General features: G+C 36.7%; 1 protein-coding gene across 7 annotated transcripts in view; it reads left to right on the top strand.

Moving 5' to 3' along the window:
* FHIT (fragile histidine triad diadenosine triphosphatase) overlaps positions 1-26837 on the top strand; it is a 638275-nt gene that overhangs the window by 26371 nt on the left and 585067 nt on the right. Inside the window, exon 3 of one of the 7 annotated variants that reach the window (XM_076346536.1) lies at positions 24754-24807. The exons of 4 other annotated variants lie outside the window; for them this stretch is intronic. The gene's annotated coding sequence lies outside the window, so the exon portion shown is untranslated. Of the gene's footprint in view, positions 1-11457; positions 11496-24753; positions 24808-26837 lie in introns of those variants that run through there. 2 more of the 7 variants (XM_076346537.1, XM_076346540.1) reach the window with 2 other exon arrangements.

The following is a 26837-nucleotide window of genomic DNA, read 5'->3' as shown; positions in this document are numbered from 1 at the left end:
AAGTTGGAAGTAGCAGGCTTTGGAAACCTGACTCTGTCCTGTAGAAAGCAGCATGGTAGAATTGGAATGTATGGTTAATATGTCCTTTTTAAAGAGAGACTGTTTATAGTAATAGAATACCAATTATATTATTGACGCACCAGAAGAACTGAAAGGCAATTGCTTGAATTAAGATGACATTGTGTGTGAGTGTGATCGAATTTAGGTTCCCTCTTACCAAACACAATTGGTAAGCCTTTAGAATCTCCAAATAAATACTTGTGCTTTAAGGTCAGTCCAGACCTCATGGATTGCTTTTACTTTCCCTGATAAAAGCAGATGCAAGCATGCCAAATTGCTTTGCTCCAGCTTAACCCTAGCACTGTTTGAATTCATAAATGCTACAAAAGGAATGCTTATAAACGCATACAACAGTGAAGTGGAAAAATGTCATGCCTACCTAATCTATTTCCTGGGAAAGGAAGAAAAATCTTTTTATTCTTTTACTGAGACTTGGGGAATAAAATATGATGACTGGATGTTATGCTTATAATCAAGAATTGTCTTTCATATTTTCAGTGGATATAAACGCAACGTTTTCTGTTGTCTTTCTGATATATTGTCTCTGAAATGAGACAGTAAAGGAACTTTTTTTTGCTGTAACAAATTAGAATAGTATGCTGTATCTAAATTCTTTTTCATTTTGTGTACTTGTTCATGTAATAGCTATTAAACAGCTGTTTTTCTGAAGCTTTTAGTTTAAGGATAAAGTGTTCAAATGGTAGCACACCATTTAGTAGATGAAACAAAGCAATGCTGCATAAGGGCTTTATATGGTAACTAGTCTACAACAGTATTAGAAATGGCATCAATGGGAGTTTTGCTATGAATTGATAACAAGTACATAGTTTTAAATAACATGGACAGGAAGAAAACGCTCCTAAAATAGAGCGCTTGAGGGAAAAGTAGGTTTTCACACTGTAAACAAGGACCTTTGAAAGCTGGGGGAAGAAAAAAAAATAAAATGAGGAATTCATGCCATGTTTCCATCATCAAGTTTTGTGGCTCAAAAAAACCTATTTGCAACAGCCACTTTGTCAGAGCTCCACAGTACAGTACGTTAAATCATTACATCGTTTTAAGAACACTTGTCCATTTGCAGTGGGTGTTTTTTTTGGACGTCAGTAAGATGAGTTGTTGAGAAAAGAAGTAAAAGTGAAGTAGTAGTGGATAAAGTTCAATACACGTGTTGATACTGCATCTTTTGGTGTGCATAAGTTGAATAGCTGATTGGAGTAATTTTTCCCATTATTACTTTCTATAATGGTTTTCTTATATCATGCTGTCTTAAATTCTTCATATACATCAAGAGTGATATTGCAGTCACATGGTAACTTTTAATTCCTTGTTGACAGATGAGGATTGGTGAGTTCTGAGTTGCTTCTTCAGTTTTAGATAGTATGGAAAAATATTATTGATGCATCTGTCAAGATGTGCCATGCTTTTGTCAAGGACAACAGTAATGTTATGTACATTGTTCCTTCACTGAAGAGGGGAAGGATTTTTACCAAGAATGGAATATAGCTGTATGTAGTGTTTTCACAAATATTTCCTTTATATTTTGCATATACTATAGGGATTTTAAATACATAGTGTGAATTAAAAAAAAAAAAAAGTGTTTCCACAAGACCCAGTGGTTTTTGTCCCCTTATACAACAACCCCATGCAGCGCTACAGGCTTGGGGAAGAGTGGCTGGAAAGCTGCCCAGCAGAGAAGGACCTGGGGGTGCTGGTCGACAGCCGGCTGAACATGAGCCGGCAGTGTGCCCAGGCGGCCAAGAAGGCCAATGGCATCCTGGCCTGTATCAGAACTAGTGTGGCCAGCAGGACTAGGGAAGTGATCGTGCCCCTGTACTCGGCACTGGTGAGGCCGCACCTCGAATACTGTGTTCAGTTTTGGGCCCCTCACTACAAGAAGGATGTCGAGGTGCTGGAGCGTGTCCAGAGAAGGGCAACGAGGCTGGTGAGGGGTCTGGAGAACAAGTCTTCTGAGGAGCGGCTGAGGGAACTGGGGTTGTTTAGCCTGGAGAAAAGGAGGCTGAGGGGAGACCTCATCGCTCTCTACAACTACCTGAAAGGAGGTTGTAGCGAGGTGGGTGTTGGTCTCTTCTCCCAAGTAACTAGTGACAGGATGAGAGGAAATGGCCTCAAGTTGCGCCAGGGGAGGTTTAGATTGGATGTAAGGAAAAATTTCTTTACTGGAAGAGTGGTGAAACATTGGACCAGGCTGCCCAGGGAAGTGGTGGAGTCCCCATCCCTGGAGGTATTTAAAAGACGAGTAGATGAGGCGCTTAGGGACATGGTTTAGTGGACATGGTGGTGTTGGGTTGACGGTTGGACTTGATGATCTTAGAGGTCTTTTCCAACCTCAATGATTCTATGATTCTATTCTATGATTCTATAAGGAAGAGTTCTTTCTTATTTCTGAATGTTGGTACAGAAACAATGCTTGGAAGGATTTTCTGGTTTCTTAACTAATCATCTTTGCCCGTGTATTTACTGCATGAGCTTAGCAGGCATTGTCCTTCAAACTTCTGAAGATTAATGCGTTTTACACCTTGAAATTTGGGATTACATCTTTTAGGCTGATCAATCACATTGATTTCTAACTTTAAAGGTTTTCAACATACTATTTGCCGAATTTATGTTAAAATTTAAGTATGGATGGAGAATAAGATAACAGCAGTGGCAATCTGTATTCCAGGTGACTGCATCATATGGTCTTAAAATTCTGTATATCATGATAGGACTAAAATACAGTGGCTACATACAACCTGAAATGTGAATTTATACCAAGATTCAGGTTGCGTAACACTTATTTCTGATCTAGGAGGTTCAGATTATATTAAAAATACAGTTGTCTCAGGATTAGTGTTCCATTGTTATACCAATATTTCTTGGCTAAGATGGAAATATTTATTGAAATCACTTATGGATGGTTTCTTTCTAAGAGAAATAAACAGCTTATGAAGGTTAACTGCTAATTGTGGGAAATGTGTTAAGTTCACTTTCCTGAAGGTGGTTTAGTGGTGTTGTAAACTACTACCTGTAATCAAGTTAGTTAATCTACAAACAGAATTTAAGTAATATTATGTTCCTCAAGTTTTAAGTGAGGATAACTAATATCTTGTGCCTTATCAATGAGTCTTGCTTTATTTCATCATAAATGTAATACAAAATGACTTAGTTGCGAAGTTGAAATTCTGCATCTAACGGGTGTTGAATCCTTCTCTTTTGGAAGGTGCTGCTTAAACTTGAATGCCTCTCATTGTAGTTCCAAGCCTGAAATAGAGCAGGTAATTCTTAAGTTAAAATAGTTTTCTAAATGTTATAAATTCTTAAAAACCAAAACCAAAAGCATTTTAGTAGACAGTCTGTCAGCCCAATGAGATACTGATAGGATTTTATAGGATGCAGATGGCAGAGGAAAATCTAGTATTTCACTGCTAGCATACATTTCTCATTTTCTTTCCGATGATGATCTGGTTATTAGGTTGCTAGTTTTCTCACAAAACATAGTGTATGGCTGCCTAATTAGATTGCTTTAAAGCCCACTGGTAATGCAGATATATTTCTCATAATCCTTTTGCCCTGGGTTGCTTTTGTTAGGCTAACTTCTCAGTCTTGGGAAAAAAAGCTTGTTCACTGGGCTAAACATGAAAAATGCATTATGCTTGATGTTCTTGGTAAAAGTGTAATGTGCAACAGAATTCTCTCTATACCATGTCTTTTGAAGTCATGGCTTCTGGGCAGAAATGGCAAAAAGATGTTCAGATTACAGTTAAAGGGATTCCACTTAATCATAGTTGGTAAGAGATTAAACTTTAATAATTCAATTAAAGCTTCTGGCCTAACTTTTTTAACACTAGAAGACCAGTAACAAAAAAACTTGGTCTGAGTAAGTATGTGTTGCTTAACACTGCAAAACAGTATGCTCTTTGCACTAGCATATTGAATATTTTGTAAAGGAATGGTTTGTATTTAATAAGGTAGTTGAAGAAATCACATAGTTTATTTTTTGTATATGTCTTAAAATTGTCCACTAATGAAACCTACATTGTCAAAGCTTCATCCAATGGAAACTATTAAAAAGGTAACTATCACACTTCTGTGTGATGGCAGCAAGACTGAAAGATGTTACTAGGAAATCGCTTACTTAAAGGTACTCAAACTCAGTTGCAGAGAATTGAAGTCACCAGGAAGATTTAGCAAAGAGCTTTGAATACTTAGCAGGAAAACTTGACACATTCAAGTCCCTCCACGTTTCATGTACCCTCAGGGTGAAGACAAAACTAATGTTTGAAACCATTCAGCTGTCTTTTGAGCAGAAGCAGACCCAAAGCTGAACTCAAAATCCTAGGCATGGCAGGGCCATCATTTGTCATTAAGTATGAGAAAATAAACTTTTATTTTTAAAGGGTCTGTTTTCCTTTAACTATGCTTTAAAAAACCCAACAAAACAAACCAACAAAAACCAAACCCAAAATAAACAAAAAACCCCACCCTTGGCTGTATAACCTCTAGCATGTATTTATTGTTTTAATGAAAATATTTCTGAAGGAAAAGCCACTGAAATACATCATCACCCTGGCAAGGAATTTTGTTAGGAATAGAAACAGGGATCGTACATGCCACTGCAGATGTTAGGCACCCTTTAAACTAATTGAATTAGGAAGACTGTCAAAAGGTTAATGCAAATCAATTTTCAAAAAAGACATTCTTTATCAAGCACTTCTGAAATTGCAGTTTTGAACTCTTAGTAGAAATTAAATAAAGATTCTAATTTTGTCTTTCATACTGTATACTGTCAACATAAAAAGCTGGCTTAATTCAATGAGAGTTCCAATTTATATCTAGAAGTTGTAATTTTCATTATTGCTACTTATAGCAATAATATTAGGCATTATTCCTGCTTATCCATACTAGATGTGTATAATGCCATTTTGGTATGATGATAAAATTTAATATCTAAATAATTATACTACTGCAAATGCAGTATTGTATGTTACAGTATTTCAGATTTAAGAATAGAAATTTATAACAAGTTAAATCAAAGTTGCAGTATTTTGCTATCACTAAATAGTTCAGTGACTACTCCGTAATTCTACAGTAGTCCAACTCTCTAAAAAATTACTCTTCATTAAACAATTTTCAAGAAGCTTCTGATTATCATCTTTAAACCCACACCACATTTTTGTGTCTCAAACTATTGTCCTCCATCTTCATTTTCAAATGAAAAGAGTGTTTCTTGGAATCTCTGCTAATATTCTGAATGGAATGACATGAGCAAAGAAGGTAGAAACTAAACCGTTTGTTCCAGCTGCTCTCCTGGAAGACTGTGTCTGGTAGCTGTCCCTCCCTGCCCTGGGGACCTATCTCAGGTAAACTGAGCTGAGTGGTTTCAGTGAGGCTGAGTGTTCAGGAGTGGCTTCACTGTAGAGAAACTCAACCTTGGGTTCAGTGCTACAAGGCTAGGATGGCTTTTTGCCATGTCCTTGTTATGTAATGCCGTAGTCTTTTTTGCCTCTCAAATGTTGTTACTTATGGTTAGAGCTAAGAAGCTGCGGTAGCTAATTGATTCTTCTTTTTCCCCATGTCAGTGTTCTGTAGTCTGTATGAGGGAGCATAAATTCTTACCATAATTCACGTGTACGATTTAAAATATAGGTAAATCTGTTAAACTTGCAGGTAGGTAAACCTGCTTATATTTATTTTCATAAAAATGAGATGTTGAGTAAAATAGTGGTAATCTGAACCTATTAATATGTTTTATGCTATTTAAGTCAGTATTTTAGAAACATTTATTTTAGTATTTTCCTCTAGGTAATGCTGTAGTAATGCAAATCGCTGCTGCTGTTTAAATAATTTGACAAACAAGTTTTCTTCCAGGAAAATCTTTGCTGACTTCCAAGCCTGGACAACACTGAAAGGTCCTAAAAAGGACTTGCCCTTTTCTTATGTATTTAAAAACTAATTACAAGAATAAAAGTTTAGTCGTGAATAAACTATTCTCAATTGACTGGAGAGTATTATAATACATTTTTTGCCTCTCCTAACTTAGAAACTTTTAATTTTTTCATTTTCCCCTAACTGGCAAAAGCTAATTTAATTAAGAAAACCAGATTACATTTTGGAAGAGTACAGAAGTTTGGTCCCATTTAATATGAGTATTGCTCCCTGGGTATATCTCAACTTCCTCTCGTAGGACTGATAGATGCTTAAATGGAAGAGATTCTACCTGTAGTGGGAGGCACTGACAGCGATTCAGTTGACCAGGTTGTTGGTTCTGTCTGATGTTGCCCCTTTTAATGTTACAGAACAAATCGCTTTGCAAAAGGTAAGAAGCATGGCCCGTCGGCCTTTATTGAAAGCTGTTTCTTCTGTTCTGTCATGTCATGATACCTTGTTTGAACAGTTTTCTTGAATAATCTTACATTCAAGCCAAACTTTCAAAGCAGTTTTCTGTTGTGCACTGATCTATGCAGTGATTGACTGTGGATGTGTATCAAAGGGCCTATTCACTATAACATCAAAGGGTCTATCTATTGCTACTAAAACATGTTAGATTAAATTACAGATGTGCAGGTATCATATGTTGGCAAGAGTGTTCTGGCATAAATCCTTTTGTTCAATCACCAGATAACAAAACCAAAAACTTGATTTGTACCATATAAGTGAATTAAAGAAACAGATTTATTAATGGAGGTCTTGCTGAAGGATTTCACTCATTCGGTTCTTTAGAAGTTCTGTCTTTCCTTTATCCAAAACTGTGAAGACTAATATTATATTTTATGGGTTTTTTGATTGCATGTTGTTCAGAAGAGGGTATGTTGTTTAGATTTAAAAATAATGAATTCTTAGCCCCAGCCTTTTTAGGAGGGAAAGGTTTACTGTAAACACTCCATAGCATGCTCACAGTTATATTGAAAGAGAAAGTGATTAGCTATAGCTTCTTCTTTCAATTAATTAAATACTTCTTGGTTTTGTTAGTGTTCAGAAAACTTGACAACAGCATTGTCCTGTGAATCTATTTATTGTACTTTTTCAGTATGTTTTAAATAAGCTGTATTGTAAAGGATACAAGGACAAATCTTTTGTTGGTATCTTAGCTGCACTGCTGACGGAAAAAGTAGCTCTGGCCATTTTTTCTCACTATCAGCTGTCTAATAAACTATTTCCCTTTTCCCGCAAATAGACGTTGTACCTTAAAGTCCTTTTAAAAAAGGGAGGGAAGGAAAAAGATGCTTTTGACACTATTGGTCTAGGAGAAAAAGTGTTGGGAGAGGAAATCTGCTCTCCAAAGGAGGACATCTGGGGAAGAAGTATTAGCAATTTCAAAGAGAACTTTTGGAACAAATACATGTATAGGTAGCCCTCTTTGCTTGGTAGGGGTCAGTGTGAGTGAAAACTGAAAAAAGGATAATAAGCTATGGAAACTGTCCACTGGAGCATTCATTCTGCAGAATATCATGTTATGAACTTAAGTTTTCAGAGCAAGCTACCATGTGGATATGAGGTGTTTACTTTTATTAGAACTGTATTCTAATAAGAACTTTTCCTAGGTTTTGTAGAATAAGTAGGACGTACCTGGGATGTGAAAATGAGATGTTGGTTTACTTAGGAATGCACAATTCGGAGCACCCTTGAAGGGTGTTTTCATTACAGTGACAATGGTTTTTAGTGTTTTGGTAGGCACAAACAGGTAGAAGGAGCAGAGGCAGGTAACTTTATCTTCAGCATTGAGATGAACTAGAGTTAATGTATTACTGTACATCAAAAACTTTTTTGAGAATGTTTTCAGAAGATATTTTGACGACTTCAGGGAGGAGTTAGTGGTATCATTAAATAAGTTGGCAACTTCTGTAACCAGCTTTTTTGGTATTATAGCTCAAGGGAAAGTCAATAAACTTTGATTCCCAGCATTAATGTAATTATTTTGATTTTTTTCCTTTTTTTCTTTTCTGGCTCCTTCTGCAGAAGGCAGTAATATAATATCAGATGGCCAAAAGCAATTCAGAAAATCAGTGTCCCATAGGATGACGTACAAATGTAGGAAGACTGGGGGCGGAATAAATCATTTCCTCTGATCTTGTTAGGGATGAAATTATTATAGAGAAGCAAATGTAATTTGCTGAATATACTGGGAGGAAGAGAAGTATGAAGCTCCTTTGATTACCAAAGGTACTCTTTAAAGTGGTTTTTTTCTTCCTTTCACCTACAGTATTTTCCTTACACAGTATACAAAGGTGTTCTCATTGCCACTTGTTTTGGTAGTTGTAATACAGTACTTTAGGTCAGCCACTACTCTTGTATTTTGGTTTATTTGGGATAATCAGACATTAATCTTCATCTTCCCCTGACCTTGGCCTAGTGAGAAATTAAATGCTTCAGGAAGAAAACTTACATTGTCTTTCTGATTATTTAATTATTATGATATTAATGTATTCAATTTCATGCTTCCATGAGAGAATACGGAAGACAGGTGAGATGGGTGAATCATAATAATATAAATGCCCTGTTGAATAGTATAGGCCGAAGAACTTGCAAATTGACCTTAAAACACAAAAGCTTGATCAACTTCCTGTGAAAACAGTTTTTTCTCTGAACAAAAGAAAATTAAAAGATGATGTACTGAATCTTTAAAATGAAACCTTTCCATAGGTAACTGAAATGCATCTTGATGTGGCTGTTGCTTAGGAAAAAAAGTAAAAGTGGGAGACCTATGTATACATAGTATCTTTTAAATGTATTTTGTTTTAAAAACCAAAGTTTGTAAAAATAGAGTATCCTAGATGCCTATAACCTTTTCTCAGCCTTGTTTGCAGGATTCAAAGAGTAAGAATCCTGAAAATAGTAGCTTTTGATGTGTTTTGATACATTCTTTTTTCCTTCTCTTTCATTTTTACTATTTCTTCATTGGAACGTACAAATACAAGAAAATTATTTTAAATACCTAAACTTTATCCTTAGAACTTTATCTGGAGAACTCTAGTAGTGATAAAAACCCCAAACAAATGGGGGAAAAAAACCCCAAAATTAAGAAAGTTTGTGTGCTGCTTCTAAACAGAAAAGAATAGGTGATTTGTTTAGTGTACATAAAGAGAGATTCTTGCCAGGTCTAAGCAGAAAATGCTGGAAGGTATTATTCTTTCTGTAGCTCCACCATACATTCTGGTGTTGTGCCAGTCCTTCTTGGAGTGTGCAGCCTGTCCCAGGATCATGCTTTCTTTAAGTAGCTGGTACAAGGGTGGTGCTGGAGGACGTTCCTCACAGTGCAGTAGAAGTGACTGTTCCAGACCCAGCCAAAATTACCTGTCTGCTGTAAACAATCTTTGGCAAGCCCTGCTGCTGCTATTCCTTCACCTGAGAGCTACACTGTCTGTGGGATGCTTTTTCCTTTCACCAGTCAGGCAGGCAGGCTTTGCCCCAGAAGTCTTTACTCTGCTCTCCAGCCCTACTTCTACCAGCACAAGCTGTAAATTGTAAAAGTGCAGCAGAGGCTATATTCCAGAAGCATTTTGTCTGAAGTGAGACGTGGAGTCTCTAGAACATCCTGTTGGGACTGTGGCTATTTTCATGGCTTCCTACCAAAGGTTGCAACTTAAAATCATCATCTGCACAGTTACTTAAGGCTGACCAACTATATTCTGTTCCAAGTGTCATGTACAGCAGTAAAGCTGTTCAGGTGTGATTTAGCAGCTGTGGTCACGTAGATCTGCTTTCAGTCACTTGAGCAGCTAGCAATTAGCAGCCATCATAGAAGGTTAACTTCAGTGTTAGTCTCAATGCAAGTCTGCACTGAGGAGTCAAACCCTAATAACTATAACCAGGCAAATACAATTCCATGTAATTTTTCTAACGCTCATAAGCTGGGATTTGATGTGCAGTGTTTTCTAGTTAAAGCCTGAAGTTGGTTAGAGTTGTCAGTTATTGTTAGGGAGGAATAATCTTCCAAACAGTTAAGTTTTTCAGATACACCCAACTGACTAAAGTGCCTAAATTCCAGTTTTGGGAGAGGCTTGACTTTCAATAAAGTTAACACTTTTTTTACCTCATTAATTGAATGAACAGTAAGAGAGACTGAATTTACTGCTTGGTGGTTACTTTGTAGTCATTCCCCAGGTAAACATTTGTAGAGCACACTAACATAAGATGCTTTTGTTTGTACTACCTCACACTTGCTACACACTAAGAGACATCCAGAGAATTAGTAGATTGTATCGTGATTATTCTTACCTTTGTTTATCATAGTAACTTACCCATGAAGGCAATCTTGGAGGCTCACCAGTACATAGGAACCAGTTTCACAAAGCAATTACAGGTTTGGATGATGCAGCTAAGCGTGTCTTATAAATCCCACTATTTGCATTATTAGATGTTTGAGAGTTTAGTGGCCTGTGGTAATTAGATTGTGTGGCCTTTCAAAACAAGGATAAGGCTCGTGGGTTGCTCAGGTGCTTTGGAAAATGGTACTTTGTGATGTTTATCTTGTACAACTGATATTTTCTGGCATTTAATAGGGAAAATCTTTTGCTACATGTAAAACTGAACCTGAATGAGGTAGTCTAAGTGTTCCTTCCTCATGGTTTGTTCTTGTTTTTTCTTATTTCCCTTTTGGTAGAAACTGGTAATCAGAATGGCAGACCTCTGTCTAGTAAGAGCTGTTTTGTATAGCTGTAAGTAGCACTGCACTTTGAAATGCTGACAGGCCTTGTATAAACCATGATCTGATTTTTCATGCCTTCTGGCAAGAAGGCAAGATCATGATGCTTTATTACTGAGTTCTTGTGTAGTGTAAATAAAGATTGAAAAATCTATCACACTGTTCTTAAATTTCATTTCTGTGGGTTTGATAGCGCCAAGATGATCCCATGATTCTCTACTGCAGAGGCTTCAGTGCACTGACTCACAAGCGTATTGAGCCAACATGACAGGAAAACACATAATTTTTTATGACTAAAGAAAACATGAAAGTTAAAACTATAGAGGCTGAGTGAAGGCAAACGTAAAGAAATATAATTTACCTCACTTGTTGGGTTTACTTATTACATAGTTGTTATCCTGCTGAAGTTCTGCAGGTAATAAAACTGTTTGTGTTGAACTCTCTTTTGTTGTTGTTGTGGTTTGTTTTTGTTGTGTCACCTTCTTAGAATGTTTTGTTTGTTTGTTTTTTCCTGCAGACGTAATTTCACCTTTCCCAAGCATGTAGTTTACACTTTGAAGCGATCGTTGAGTGTATCCTTTGGAAATATATTTTATTGCAGCATTAACAATGCAGTTGAGTCATTGGAAAATGTGGGTGCCATGGGCACACGAGGCTTGCCAGGTATAGTTCTCTGTTAGTAGACAGTAATAGTATTTTTTTTTTTAGTGGTCTTGAGTAGACAAAACTGTCAGTAATGTTTACCTTGGCGAAAACAAGGTATTGCAAGTGGAATAAGCCATAAAGATAGTAAGTAAGTAATATTCTAAATAAAAGTAATCGTTAATGGTGCTTCTTAGCAGATGACACAGTTGCATGTGAAACAGATTGCATACAGAACTGTCTGTACACTGTAATTCTGACACAGCTGATGTCAGTTCATATATAGGTAGGTAATGGGTTTAATGACTTTTTTCATGCTTTCTTGAAAATCTACATGGGAAGTCTGTAGTTACAGTTAATGGTAGCATCACAGAGGATTATTTTGAGTAGTGACTTGTGTTTTATTCCTAGGTGTGTATATACAGATCATTACATTCCTATTCATGGTGCAAATATTTGTGTAAGTTCAAAATCCTGAATGACCAAGCAAATTTTATAGTTTGAAGTAATCTTCCACAGGCAGTTGGCTGTATGACTAATAGAATTACGTATGCGTAAAATTGCTTTTACTGTAGAAGTGAAAATGCAGAATAATAGCTTGTCAAACTGTCATTTGCAAGTGAGATCATAGATTTCATAGTCCAAATTAGGTTGTGTTCTTTTTCTTTTTGTCAGGTCACATTCTAATAACCATATTGTGCATTAAACCCTGTGATTATCTGAACACTTGACAGATGGTAGGCTGTTAATTTATATGTAAGAGACAGTGATTGCTTGTGCAGTAATGGTATTCAACAAAATATGAAATGTCAAAATCCACTTTTTTTGTTATGTTTTTACTTGACTTATTTCAGCAAGGTAATTCTAGCAGAGTAATTTTGTTTTCATAGCTAAACATATGCTTCATTTACTAGTGTTAACAGGTTTTAGAGTTTTAAATCTTATTTTTTGTACTGAGAGATGTTTACATGTTGGTCTAGAGTACAAGAAAATTGTAAAGTACAGTGAAAATGAAAAAGTTATTACATTTATTAGTCTAAGATTTTTAATACGTATATTACTCAATTTTAAGCAAAATGAGATTAGTTTTAGGATCACTTAAGAATTAGTATGATACTGATCAGTTGGTTTTATGATAACACAACTGTCCTAACTTTATACCTGAGTTCTGTTAAATTGTTACCAAAATGAGTAGTTAGTTGCTCCTAATATCTTCTTTAATTATCATCTTAACTCACTCGTAAGATGTTGCAGAAAACAATCAGTTTGAGCCCAAAGGATTTTGCCTTTTGATGCATGTTACAGGCAGTTGGGGTTCTAATGTATGGCTGGAGGGAAAAGAGTAAAAAGTGGCACAGTTCAGTCCCACATACTTACCTGTACAAACGACATTAATGTCAAGGACGTGTCTCCCAACCCAATGTCTGTTCATCTTCATGAAAGCTGTGTTTCAGAAACATTTTGGTCAGCAATTGTTTGAAGGAGATGGAGATTTGATAAACAGAATTTGGAAGGGTATTCCAAGCATACTGAGCAGCACAGAAGAGGTCTTAGAGATAAAAAGAACATTGCTGTATTGTCCAGAGCAGTTCACACCAACAGAAGTCATTTCCATTGCCTAGTATTTCTTGAAAGCTCTAACTTACTAGTTACCTGGTTTTCCACATAAGTTGTCTGCACTTAGTTCGGGTCACAGGGATTGTGCTTTCTTTCAAGTCATCGTAAGCCACAGGGTGGCTTTGCAAAAATTAATGGCTAACTGGAAACATTTGCTTACCCCTTGGAAATCAGGATTTTTCACAAATAGTGTGAATATTAATTGCTTCAGAATTTATATATATACTCTATCGTCGTCTGTTGCCACTCATACCTCTTTTAAACCAGTGCATGAATTGCTTTGAAGCCAGTACGCTGACCTTCAAATGAAAGGGCAAATTTATTTACTTTATCTTGTGATGAAGAAAACAGTGATTTGTATCTCAAATTTTCTGAAAACTAACTCATTCTGCCAAGAAAAATTGCCTTAATACTAGTATGGAACTAGAGATAGTCTTGCTGCCTTTTCTTGAGAGCAGGGGATCCTATTGTAACTTTTAATAAAAAGCGGTCTCTGAACAGGTGATTGTTCAGAGGTAAAGTTTAGAGAAGTGCCTGAAAAAATACTAGACATGCTTTGTTTAGAGAAACATCAAATTCTAGTATTGATAACACTTTAAATACATAAAGTGCATGATTCCTGAAATAACTTTCTGAAGTTGAAATACAAATACCCAAAGAAACTAGCTGACACTATAGTTTCCTTTAACAATGCTATTTTGAGAAAATTCTTTCTACCTTTACCTCTTGTTGAAGATTTCCTTACTCCCTTCAGATTATTGAGCTGTCCCTGCTTGTATGCAAGTTCACAGGATTTGCTTATTTGTTACTGATTTGTTATCTGCTGAACCTTCAACTAAATTTTAACACCTTTGAGTTGAAAAACTATACTTTTTAGGAGACAAAGTCCCCAAAATACTTGGCTTTTGAACAAATGGTTAAAGTTTGTGGTTGTCTAATACTGGGGAAGAGAAATCAAGGAGAAGAAAAATAGGAGGACAAGTATTCCATTTGCTTTGAAACACTTTTCCAACAGAAGAGAGTTGAAGTAGAAACTCCCAACAGTCTTAATGATGTATTTTTGCAGTTCAGCTGTCTTTGGCTGACAGGTTGTTATCATTATGCATTTATTATCAATCACTGTTGTATTTAGGTATTCAGTGACTCTTGACTTACAGAGGAGTAAGTTCCATATTAATGTTCCTTAATCACTAACAAAATTAGTTTTCTGTAAACTGTGTTTCAGTAGGCCGAGAAAGGAGTTGTCAAGCCTTAAAAAATGGTAATTGCTTCTCTTGTATTTCTAAGTGTCACAGTATTGTATTGTCATTTTCAGTGTGTGTGTGTAAGTCTTAAAGGCTCTGAATTGGTACTTCAGGAATAGAAACAGCAAAGATAATTTTTATTGAGTATATGAGTTATAGGAATTTTTTGTTGGCTTCCAAGCTTGGGGAAAAAGTTTATCACCAGCATAGTTAATATGCATTATGTAAACACTTACTATAAAAATATTAACTCTGAAACATAATGTTCTTTAAGTGCCTGTACATGTTTCTCTTCCTAATAAACAAAATAGGTTGCGCTTCTCTTACAAGATCAAGGCTTTTATTTAAATGTTCTGACCTCTTAGACGTTATGAAGATATGTTCAGTCATGGATGCTTGTGACATTTTGAAGGGACTGCAGAACAGTGTGTAGTATGTGATGATCTGTACGTTATGTTATAATGATATTTCACGTAACCTTTCCCAAATACATGGAAAAGCATTGTTTTTCTATTTTGATAATACTCCGAATATGTACTGCCAAAGCGAGAAATATAAATTTAAGTAACAGCATTGTTGCAGCCATTCAGTTTTTCTGCAGTTTTGCCTGCTGTTTCCTATAACAGTGTATTTAAAATAGAAGATATAATTGCTAAGATGTGCTTTTGCAGTACTAAATAGTAGACCAAACACCTACTGGGCCTGTCTATCAAGCCAAGCTGCTTCTTAATATTTCTTTTCAGAAAATATACTCCTTAACTTTGGAGTAAAATAGTAGCTGCTGCTTTGGTAATTTATTTATTAATTTTCTATTGTGGTCTTAGTGATTGGGCTTGAAGGTGATGGTATATGGTCAAACAATTTGTATATCTGCCATTTCTGGATAAAAATCCTGCCATTGGGCGTCAGTGAGTTGTTAGAGGAATTTGCTAATGGTTTTGTGGCTTCAGTTACTTGTTCTCAGGCCTTCTGTCATAGTGATAGAAGCACAAGCACAGAAATGGTTGCTAGAAGACATCACAAAAATGTTTGAAAGTGTTCCCTAAATTAGGATACTTGCATTCCATAGCTGGTTAAAATATGTTAAAGAAAACTTTCTGAAAAGCATGAAGAAAAAGAGTGCACACTATAGGATAAAGGATAACTGTATGAAACACATTAGCTAGAGCCTTAAAGATGTGATGTTAACAGTGTTTATTTTAACAATTGTTGACAATGTAAATATTCCTATTTGTACTAGAAATGTTGCATCTGGTTTTGGGGGTTTTTTGGTACATGTTTTCTGCAAGATTGAATACATTCAGGAGCTTTATTTCATAGAACCATAGACTAGTCTGGATTGGAAGGGACCTCTAAAGGTCATCTAGTCCAACCCCCCTGCCGTGGGCAGGGACATCTTCAACTAGACCAGGTTGCTCAGAGCCCCGTCCAACCTGACCTGGAATGTTTCCAGGGATGGGGCATCCACCACCTCTCTGGGCAACCTGGGCCAGTGCTTCACCACCCTCAGCGTAAAAAATTTCTTCCCTATATCTAGTCTAAATCTACCCCCCTTTAGTTTAAAGCCGTTCCCCCTTGCCCTGTCGCAACAGGCCCTGCTAAAAAGTCTGCCGCCATCTTTTTTATAAGCCCCCTTTAAGTACTGATAGGCTGCTATAAGGTCTTCCCGAAGCCTTCTCTTTTCCAGGTTGAACAACCCCAACTCTCTCAGCCTTTCTTCATAGGAGAGGTGTTCCAGCCCCCTGATCATTTTCGCGGCCCTCTTCTGGACCCGCTCCAACAGGTCCGTGTCTGTCTTATGCTGAGGGCTCCAGAGCTGGACGCAGTACTCCAGGTGAGGTCTCAGCAGAGCAGAGCAGAGGGGCAGAATCCCCTCCCTCGACCTGCTGGCCACGCTCCTTTTGGTGCAGCCCAGGATACGATTGGCCTTCTGGGCTGCGAGCGCACATTGCTGGCTCATGTCCAGCTTTTCATCCACCAGCACCCCCAAGTCCTTCTTGGCAGGGCTGCTCTCAAGCCCTTCATCCCCGAGCCTGTATTGATACCGGGGGTTGCCCCGACCCAGGTGCAGGACCTTGCACTTGGCCTTGTTAAACCTCATGAGGCTCACACAGGCTCGCTTCTCGAGCTTGTCCAGGTCCCTCTGGATGGCGTCCCGTCCCTCTGGCGTGTTGACCGCACCACTCAGCTTGGTGTCGTCTGCAAACTTGCTGAGGGTGCGCTCGATCCCACTGTCTATGGCATTGATGAAGATATTAAACAGTACCGGTCCCAATACGGACCCCTGCGGGACGCCACTCATCACCAGTCTCCATCTGGACGCTGAGCTGTTGACCGCTACCCTCTGGATGCATCCATCTGACCAATTCCTCACCCACCGGACAGTCCACCCATCAAATCCACACCTCTCCAGTTTAGAGAGAAGGATGTTGTGGGGGACCGTGTCAAAGGCCTTACAGAGGTCCAGATAGACGACATCTGTAGCCCTTCCGATGTCCACTGATGTCATCACTCCATCAAAGTTTAAAGCATCATTTAAAGCATACCACGGTAGTTGTAACATGGTATTGTATTGTCGTTGCTTTTAATTTGATTAATAGATTTGTCTATATACAAGTGACAGAGTATTGCCATGAGCGATATTATTGTTGTTTGCTGTTGAAACTTTTGATAGATAGCCTTGTTATCAGAAGATTAAAACTTTTAACAGAGGCCGAAATATGAAGTTCCCATAGAGTCTTCTTTTGAAAAGATAATCTTGAACAAAATCTTTTTAAATTTAAATAATGAATCATTCTAGATGCACTCTTCTTTATACGAAATGATCTTCCATTAAATTAGCTTTGGTAAGGATGTCAGATGAAGTATTAAAAATGCACTGAATGATCCACATGCAATATTTGTATTAGCAACTGTTTGCGGGGGGGGGGGGGGGGGGGGAAATTAGGCATACCTAGTGGATTACAGACATTTTTCCAGACCTTAAATATGTTAGAGATTGTGAAGGCTCAGTGAAACACTAAAGTTGTTGAAATATAAACTGTTATGCAGCAGCAGCTTGTAGTTATGCAATAAAGGAGATAAAAATCATTGTTCTTACTGGGAATATAAAAAGAAACAAATCAAACTGAAAATAAGTGCAGGCATTAATGACTTTAGAGGCAGAAGAACATGTTTTAATTAGAGCAAGTGGTCTAAAAGGAATGATGTACAGGTGTTTGGGGGGAACGTGGAACTACTTTTCAATTTTACATCTTGCAGAATTTTTTGTGACATAAAACCTGTTTTCTTTTGAGGTAGCTGAGTGCTCAAAGTCTGAGCATACTGCCAAGAATTTGCCAACCATGATAGCTGGAAGAAAGAATGCTGGTCCTCATAACACTTGCTGCATCTTCTCAAAATCTCCATTCTTCCTGATTAACCTTGGTAACCTCTTGTGATGACTGCCAGCTACCTTGTCCGTTCAGGTTTCATCTCTAACCTCATAGTTCTTGGAATGAACTACTTCCTATTGCACTCTTTGCTTGAAGGCAGATAAGAATCAGGGGGCTACATAATATATAAAAGTCAGCTACAGTGAAATGTTTGTGCTGGAGCTGTACTGGAAGTGAGCTTTACAGCTTTGCAGTCAGAAGTAGATTCTGAATTGAGAAGAATTCTGGTGCAGTGGCAGACTCTGAGGAACTCTTCGAAGTTAATTGCAATGTATGTAGTTGCAGCTGACCGGTATCTGATGAGTTCTATAAACGCAGAGTAATAATTCTGTGCATAGTTGAAGGAAAAGACATGTAATACGTAGCCTTTGTGTTACTTTGCTTGTGATTTTTATGGTGGTATGTTTATATGGTGTTGAATATATTTTCAGTGCACCTGAAGTCACTCAAATACTACTTATAAATTAACATTTTACGTGACAGTGAGGTGTGTTTTCAAATAGGAATTATGTTCCAAAGTACTGTTTGAAATACTAAGCTTGTTTGTATTTCTATAGTATATCCATCTAAGGATCTCACAGCATTTCATAAGGATTAATGAATTAAGCCTTACTGCAAGGTAGGTATTATTCCAATTTTACAGATTGCCGGGAGGTTAATTAACTTGCCCAGAGTCACTCAGTGATCTGTGATGAAATAGATTTGTATCTAAAAATGTCTGGATTTGCAGTCTCATGCTTTAACCATTAGGCTGTGCTTACAAAATAATTTTTGTGGCTTAAAATAATGTTTGGCTTATTATCAAGTTATAATAAGCTTTGTCTATGCACAAAAAATAGAGTTGAAGTGACCAAATCAGTTTTAACTTTATCTAGGTACTTTGCTAGTTTTGAGTATAGACAACTGAACGGAGTTGCATTTGAGCTGGGTTTAATCTAAAAGAAACTTAAACTAGATGAATAGAAAACAGTCTTAATGCAAAATGTGTGTCGATGTGCAAGTTTGTGTTAGTTTATGTCAAAGTATAAATTAAAAATAGTGTTCCTGTTTGCTCTGAGTTTTTAGTAGAAACATTCTAATTTCACTTGATCTAGTTTAACACAGATAACACATAAATTAAAAAGTGAGGGGAAAAGACATTTGTCAAATAATTTTAAAAGTCATTCGGTCACATGTCATAGAATCATAGAATCATTAAGGTTGGAAAAGACCTCTAAGATCATCGAGTCCAACCATCAACCCAACACCACCATGCCCACTAAACCATGTCCCTAAGTGCTGCATCTACACGTCTTTTAAATACTTCCAGGGATGGGGACTCAACCAGTCCTGTTGGTTCCAATTATTTAAGTTGTATAACCACCACTTCTAATTAAAAAAAATATAAAAAATTGTTTCCTGTTAAATGTTTTCACTTTCATTAATGAAAGATACAACTTCAGCTGAAGAAATTTATTAGTAAAATTTTATTTCTGGGAGAATCCATCTCTGTAGTTTTGCTGGCTTGATAGGAAAGAAAGTAATTTAGGAAAGAGGGCTTTATTTTGTTTGATTTATAGCCCTGCTTCCCCTGTTCTTATACTAAGGTATGCAGATCTGGTAGTAAAAGTGATGATGCTTGGGTCTTAAGAAACCTGCAACTTCTTCAAACTCCTGCTGTTGGATCTTTATGTATCCTTTGACAGGTCATTTAAACTGGTTTTAATATAGTTTCTAGATTTGCAAAATTGGCATAATGCTTCTAAAATGCTTTGAAAGTTTGAAATCTGTTATGATCAGGAAAGTATTATTTTTATTCTAAAAGTGTTAGAAGCTTTTCAAAATAGAATAACCTTTATTTCAAACTTTAGATTCAATCTCATAAATTGCAGTTAAATGCAATTTTGTTTAATGAACGAGGCTGGAATTCATCACTCATTCTTTTAATTAGCAGCACTTGACTTTATGCACCAAAATGCCTGATTTGAAAACTGTTATTTCTTTGCAGTTTAAAAAAAAAAGTATATTTTAGGGCATAAAGGTTTTTTGAAATGCCATATAAATTTCTTGTCGTGATTGCTGATTACCAGTAATGCAACACCTATGTAGAGCATATAATTGTGGCACAACATGATCTTGTCTTCGAGCATTGCTGCTTCTAAGGTAATGGAATAAGTGCATAAGTGAGTGTTAAAGTTTTAAATAGGAAAATCATGTGATGTGGCATTCTCATCTAATTTAAACTGATTTTTACAGCTTCAAATGCCGTAAATTTTTAACATCCAGGTTAATACGTTCAGAAAATTTGCCTTTTTCAGAAATAAGACGACCAATAAACCTTTCAGTACTTCCTTCTCCCTGTCTCTACTTTCTCATACCTTGTTTTTGGTTGAAGACAAGCATATATTTGTAGTTCACCAACTCTATACTGGTTTTCCTAGATTTCTTTATTTGTGCCCAAGCAATGAGAAAGCTTCTAAGGTTATTCTGAAGGTAGGAATCTACTTAGTGCTGACTGCAACAACTTAAAATCTGTCTCTTCACTTGTATCTAATTTGCATAATGGCACTGTGGCCTGTAAGTGCAATATAATATAAATAATACAACATGCTAACCAGGAAGAACAGTTTGATTTAATAAATGTTCCTCCAACACATTAGTCATTCATTGCATATAATTACTTGGAGACTCAGAATAGGCACAGCTGTAATATGGCTGGTGTTAAAGTTGAGATTTTTTCAATAATGTATTTCATAGGGTACTTTTTCAGGTTTCCTTCAAGTTCCCTTCTCTGTATTGTGCAGAAAATGACTCTGATCAGAAGTGGATTGACTAGGAAATGTTTAGTCTTGCTGCCGCTCAGGCTCCTGAGAGAGTAGACTGGATTGTTCAGTTACACAGGTGTAAAATTAATAGCAGGTAAAAGCTTCCTGTATTTGTCAGGCTATTCTCTTTTGCACACAATGTGATGGCTGCTTGAGGCATAGAACCGCAACAAGAAGTGGCTGTACGTATATACAAACTAACTTCCTAGTCAAGCAATTCAGAAATTTCAAGAACATATTGCAAACAAAAACAGAGTGCCAGCCAAAGGTATACTCCACGATTTGTCTAATTATATTTGTACTGTACCAAATAGAAAAAAGAAGTTACATCCTTCACCAGAGTATTTAACCTTGTAGTATTGGTAGTCTTGGTCATATACTGCATTCTTGAAAACATAAATTTAGGTCACTTCTGGTATGCATGGCTATTTTGGCAAAGAACTTAATGATTAAAATTGGACTTGCAAAGTTGCATATAGTTAATACTATTCACTGTTGAAGAAACAGTGTCCTGTCAGGTAGAAAATTGTTCTCAGTATTTCATTATCCCACTGGCATGCTGAGAACAATACTAGCTGGGAGTAGCACCCAGCTTTTCTGTAGAATGGAAGTTCAGTCTCTTCAGTTGATTTATTTCTCAATAGAAATAAATTTTATGTGGTATTCTTAGAAAAAATAGATGCCACTGTCCAGGCAATATATATCAAGGTAATACTATGCTTCTATAGTTAGGACAATATTTATTAGTTGTTTATTATCTAATAGTAGGGGCAGGATTGTTATAGTCAATTTGTTCTCTTAATACTGTCTTCAAATGTTTTGAACATTGAGGTGTTATTGTCTGTGCCACAAAAATATGACTTCATATGCTAGGTCATTTAGATGCTGTTGAAAATTTACTTTTCTTGAGGTTTGTGTAGATATGTTTGTCTCTTCAAGGTTGGAAATGAAGATTTTGAAGTTCTGTTTGATGGCGTTTCTTGTTCTTCGGTGATCCTGTTTTTGTTTGATGGATAGGATTATCTTGGTATTCCTCCCTAAGTGTTTCAGAGCAGACTCAAGTATGCATCACAGGCCTCAGGTGGCTTAGGTGTGAGTGGGTGCCTATCTGTCAAGCTGGAAAACCGTGATGGCAAGGGGCAATTACAACAATATAATTTCTCTGTAGTGTTGGCCACAAGTTCTGGTGTACGTGTGCTAGCCAAGTAACGGCGAAGCACTGCAACTTTTTTCAGGTAGCACCTGACTAGCTTTTGCAGAATCTGTCATTATATAACTATTACCTACCTTGATACCATCCTGCAAAAATAACTGAGGCTTTCATTGAAAATTTTTTTTTTTTTTTTTGGTAGGTAGATCTTGGTAAGTTATTTCACTGTTTCTTTGTGTTTGGTCAAATACCAGCAGTCCCAGTTTCCTGGGATTTATGGACTGACAGTTCAGGGGCAGGGAGGAGGGAGTTTCCTTATTCCCCCGTGTTTGCTACAGCCCTCGGGGTTTTCAAAGGTACTTGAGCCTTTCCATATTTTTTCTTTGTGTTAATACCTTTCCATTGATAGATGAGACTTACTAAAAGTAGTAATGTAGTTCATCTGAGCACTTGGGCTTGGGAAAACCCATACCTAGTACCAAAGGAGTGAGTATCAAAAGACACTATGGATTAATGCTGACTCTGAAAGTTTTTTATCTTTTCTCCAGTTAATCTTGTTTTTAACACATGCCTGTGGAGTGTCAATAGCATAAGAATTCTTCCCTTCAAGATTCTTGCATATAATAAAGGGATTTGTTTTATTAATACTCAAATTTGTTTTGGTTCTGTCTAGTGACTCGGAAATGATTTTGTGACAAGAATTATAAAACATAAAAATCTACTAAAAAGAGGTCTTGACAATTGAAAATTTTGGAGGAAAAGTGACTTCCTTTTTTCTCTATAAAAGTAACTAGGGAAAATAGCCTGGTTCATACTATGACTTAAGGGCAGAATTGAGAAGCTTCTGAAGGTATGACTGCTCAAATGGCTGTTGAAGATAGTAATTTATGAACAGCAAAAATGTTTAGAAGGTATTTCACTACTTGCTTTGAGCATAATGTATTACAGAAATCTATAATATAGGAGGCAGAACGTGTTTCTACCTGACTTAAACATGGGGAAAAAAAATGAAGTTGTAACAAAAGTGGGGGTTTTTTTTGTCCCCTCCCTCCCCCCGCCCCCCCCCAATGGTCCTTCCTTTCTACTTTTCTGATGTACATTCCATCAAGTACTTTAGTGAAGTGCTCTGAGATCTGAAGGCAAAAAAGCGTGCATTTAGAACTAAATGAAAATCAGGGCTGAGAAACATCTGACTCCTATTTGTTTGTAGTTGGAATATAAGTCAAGCGTATTCCATGATAGAAATCTTGGAAGTAAAAACGAACAAAAGAGGTGCTATTCCTGTGGTTTGGCAATGCATCTAACTTAATGTAGCAGTTATTTTGTGTTAATAAGAATGTGTTTCATGCCTAAAAGTGATGTTAAACACAAATGAAAACCCCTTCTAACTATTATAACAACTGTGTGCTTCAAATTAATGTTGGCTTATGCCAGCTGTTACTGCCTTTGCAAACAGCCTTCACATTGGAATGCCTCACCTGTATCAAGTTGAGTATATGCATAAATCTTGGCAAGACTGGAGCTGTAGCATTTCATTAAATGCAAATGGTAAACTTTTATAGTTCTACACTTAATGTATTTGTAAACCAATCTATAATTTCATTATGGCAGGGGAAATTGTCTAAGTTTTATGATAAGCTGTCTAAACAATGACATTTTCTAAGTCTTTTTGAAGAGAGGAGATAAAATAAATTGGGCTTTTGCTAGTGCTGAAGTAAATCTGTTTTGCTGTTGTTTTTGTTTTGTTTTTTTTTTTTAAGAGCTGGGTGTATCCCTGCACACCCTGTAATTTGAGAATGTTTGTTTGTTTAATGAGGATCTTGTGTTGCTGCTTTTCTCTCCCTGTACTTCTGGCTCAAAGGAGAAAGGCATAAGCATAGGGGAAAAAAGCTTTTTTACTTACAGGGTCTTGGTAAAAGACAGTAACTATGTTTGTCCTGTCGTTGTTCTTACTTTGCCATATGGCTGTTTTGGTACTCTCATCTATCATGTCATGTCTTTTGATCAAGACTCTAACATTTTCTCCTCTTTCTAGGCACATAACTTAGCCTCGTGAGTTGATTAGTTGTCTGTGGCTCCCTTCGTATTCAGAAGTGGGGGACAAGCTGGTGCAGTGTGTGACTTAGAGCATGTCCAGAGGAGCTAGCCTGTCTCTGCTGCCTTCAGATGGCACATAAGAGACTATAAAAGGTAGCTATGCATGACTAAAGCTACATAGGTTGCTGACATACTTTAATGTCTCAAATTTGATTTTTGTTAGAAAGCAAGGAACATGAGATTTGCAAGATCAGGCTCAAACTCTTAAAAGTTTTTATAACAAGTCAACACTTGCTTTATAAAATATTTTTTCTAGTTAGAGAAACTGCCTATAAACTTTGGTGTTTGAGTTCACTTGTGCCTAGATTTGAAGCATGTCTCAGCTTAATGTATGTGTTCACATAGTAGGCATGGTATCAAATTTTGCATACCTGAGAAGGTCAGAAACTTGTGACTTGGACTTGAGTTTTGGCAGTTCAGAGAGGATTTGCTATTCTGGTATTAAGTTATGATGTGTGTAAGGAGGTAAAGTTCATAGTGATGTTCAGTGCGGTAGAATATATATTTTAAAAAAAAAAAAGTGTAAAAAAAAAAAAAATCACTCCCCAGTGATGCTTGGACTTGTTCTGAATGTGGTAGATTGGGTTTTTTTGGGGATGGTGTGTGTTGGGTTTGTTTGGGTTTTTTGTGTGTTTTTGTTGGGGTTTTTTTTGTTTTTGTTTTTGTTTTTTTTTTAAGGAATGATCCTGGAAAAAGCCCAGCTTTTTTCTTTAACATGACTTTATTTTTGGAAGTCATAGCAGGGACAAATTGGAGGTGTGTGAATTGAAGTAATTTCAGTTATGCATCTGAATAGCTATGTTAAGATACACAGTGGTGCATAGTTCAACTTTTTACCTGGCAGTGTTGAACTTACCTGGCAGTGTTGTGAAGGATGGTAGTCTTCTGAGAGACTAACTTTAAATTAGCAACGGGGTTTGTGGATACTTACAGATAGCAAGATATCACTGCTGGTGGGTTTCTTCTTGTGTGCGTGTTGTTTGGGGTTTTTTTGGGTTTTGGTTGTTTTTTTTTTTTTCCCCCTCTAAAGAGCAGCAGTAAACAGTAAAGCATGTCTTTTCAGTGATTGCTGAAGTTGGTCTGAAGTGAAGAGGAAACTTCTCCAAACTTAAACCAAGTAAGTGATGTTAATAGCCTTTCTTTTGATTGGCAGGAAATACTTTGATCTGTCATAACTTGATTAAAAACCATAAGACTCAAAATGCAATTCCAAGTTTTATAACTTCTTTGTGCAAGGAATGAATTACTGATGATAGAATATACTATGTATTTATTTTGAGAAAAGAAAATTAATTGTTTTTGTTAAATTCTATTGGGACTAAATTTTACTTGAAGTTGTGGTACATACAATTTTCTAAGACATATGTAAATGAACTCATTAGTGCACAGTCATATTGAAATCCTATTTTGGCCCTGGGATAATTTGTCTTTTCAAAGCACAACATGCCATTACTGATTCTTTAAAAAAATATTTTTCTGTTTCTTTAAACGTGATATTATTTCTATTATTTCTTTCCATCTTATATGTGTAGCACCCAACATAAGGAAGATGTTTTCTTTTTCCCTCTTTATATTTTTAAATAGATGTTCAAACAGACTTCAAAGTTAATCTTACAGTTATGTTGGTGGAGAGAGAAGAGTAATCTATGGTAGCAGGCAAAGGGCTAGGGATGGAAAGTGTACTCCCCAGATGTTGCTAGTATAGAATTTATGGACTGATCCCACGGGAACTACTTGGGTACCTAAAGATAAGCAAGTATATAAGTACTTGCAGAATTGGCAGCTAAGTAGCAAACAGAATATTTTATGTGGTGCTGCACTCATTTTGATAAATTTGCTCAAAATAAATCTGAGCTTCCTACCTTCATTTTGGATTTTGTTGTTGTTGCTAAAATAAATCTCAGTGTATTTAGAAATCGGTGATATCACTGTGATACCAGTGATATCAGATGCAAGATTCTTGAACAGAAAAAGCAAAATTTGAATGTATTATATAGCTTGTGGTTTATGAAACTATATTGGCAGGTGTTAAAAGTGTTCTTTGGAGTGTGCAACTTGGTTAATATAAATTATGTTCATGTGTCTAATGACCCATGGATAGCAAGTGTATCTCATTTGTTACAAATATCCTGTCAAATCAAGAATAAGCAGCTGTTTTGTTTTAGTTCATATTTACACAATCAATTTAACTACTTTAACTCTGCTTAAAGAAATGATGAAGAACAAGTTGCCAATGATGATCATAAACTGTAGGAATTTCTACCTTGTGTCCTTAAAATGTCTGCTTAAGTCTCCCTTATTTAAATTGCTTATTAAAGTTACACTATTAACTAGAAGCACAGCAAGTATGACACAAAGAAGGAGAGGCAGTCTGGATACTTAGTCTCTTTTCTAGGGTGTCCAGGCTCAGATTTATAAAGGAAAAGGAAGAAACCTTTGTGCCAAATATACTGTATAATTTTGGGAAGTGAATAAAATCTGAAATGGCTTGAAATGCCCCTTCTTTTTTGGGAAAAAAATAATTAAGCTTTCCTCACAGTACACAGTATTTTGATTTGTGGTATTGCGAATGGGATGTGATCCCATGTTCTCTTAAGAACAGGGTGAATAGAAAGAAGTAGTTCATGGAACTAGTTCTGTCATGCTGACCTTACTACCTGTGACGGTGTGCTCCCCCGCCCAACCTGACCTTTATCTCCTGTAACCCTGCTCAAGCGATAACTACCAGGGATGGTCGTAATGGACGCTGGTAGTGATAGCTGCATCCATTCAAAGTGGATTTGGGAACCAGATAACAACACAATAACCAAGGGCTATTGTGAGAAATACGCCCACCTAACCACAGTTATCGGTATGCAAATATGACTGAGTCAATCATCTTACCCCTATAAATAGTGAGCAGCCCAAGAGCCCTTTGAGCTCTTCTGCATGGCAGTGGGCTGCACGACAGGATCTCCCCTTGAGTAGGGATGCCTCTCAAGGTTACTTCTCGAGGTTGAGAGATTCCTTGCTGCAACAGATCCTCGGTAAGTGACTAACACCATGCTAAACTTTTATATCACTTAGCTAAGATTTCAAGGATTAATTGCACATATATAATTCTTTAGACATAAACCATTGACCAAGTCTGGGACTAGGATTGGATCC

The sequence above is a fragment of the Aptenodytes patagonicus genome, chromosome 8 (genome assembly GCF_965638725.1).
Source record: "Aptenodytes patagonicus chromosome 8, bAptPat1.pri.cur, whole genome shotgun sequence".
Classification (NCBI taxonomy): Eukaryota; Metazoa; Chordata; class Aves; order Sphenisciformes; family Spheniscidae; genus Aptenodytes; species Aptenodytes patagonicus.
Note: the sequence above shows the minus strand (reverse complement) of the source record. Positions and strands in the feature narration are given on the sequence as shown.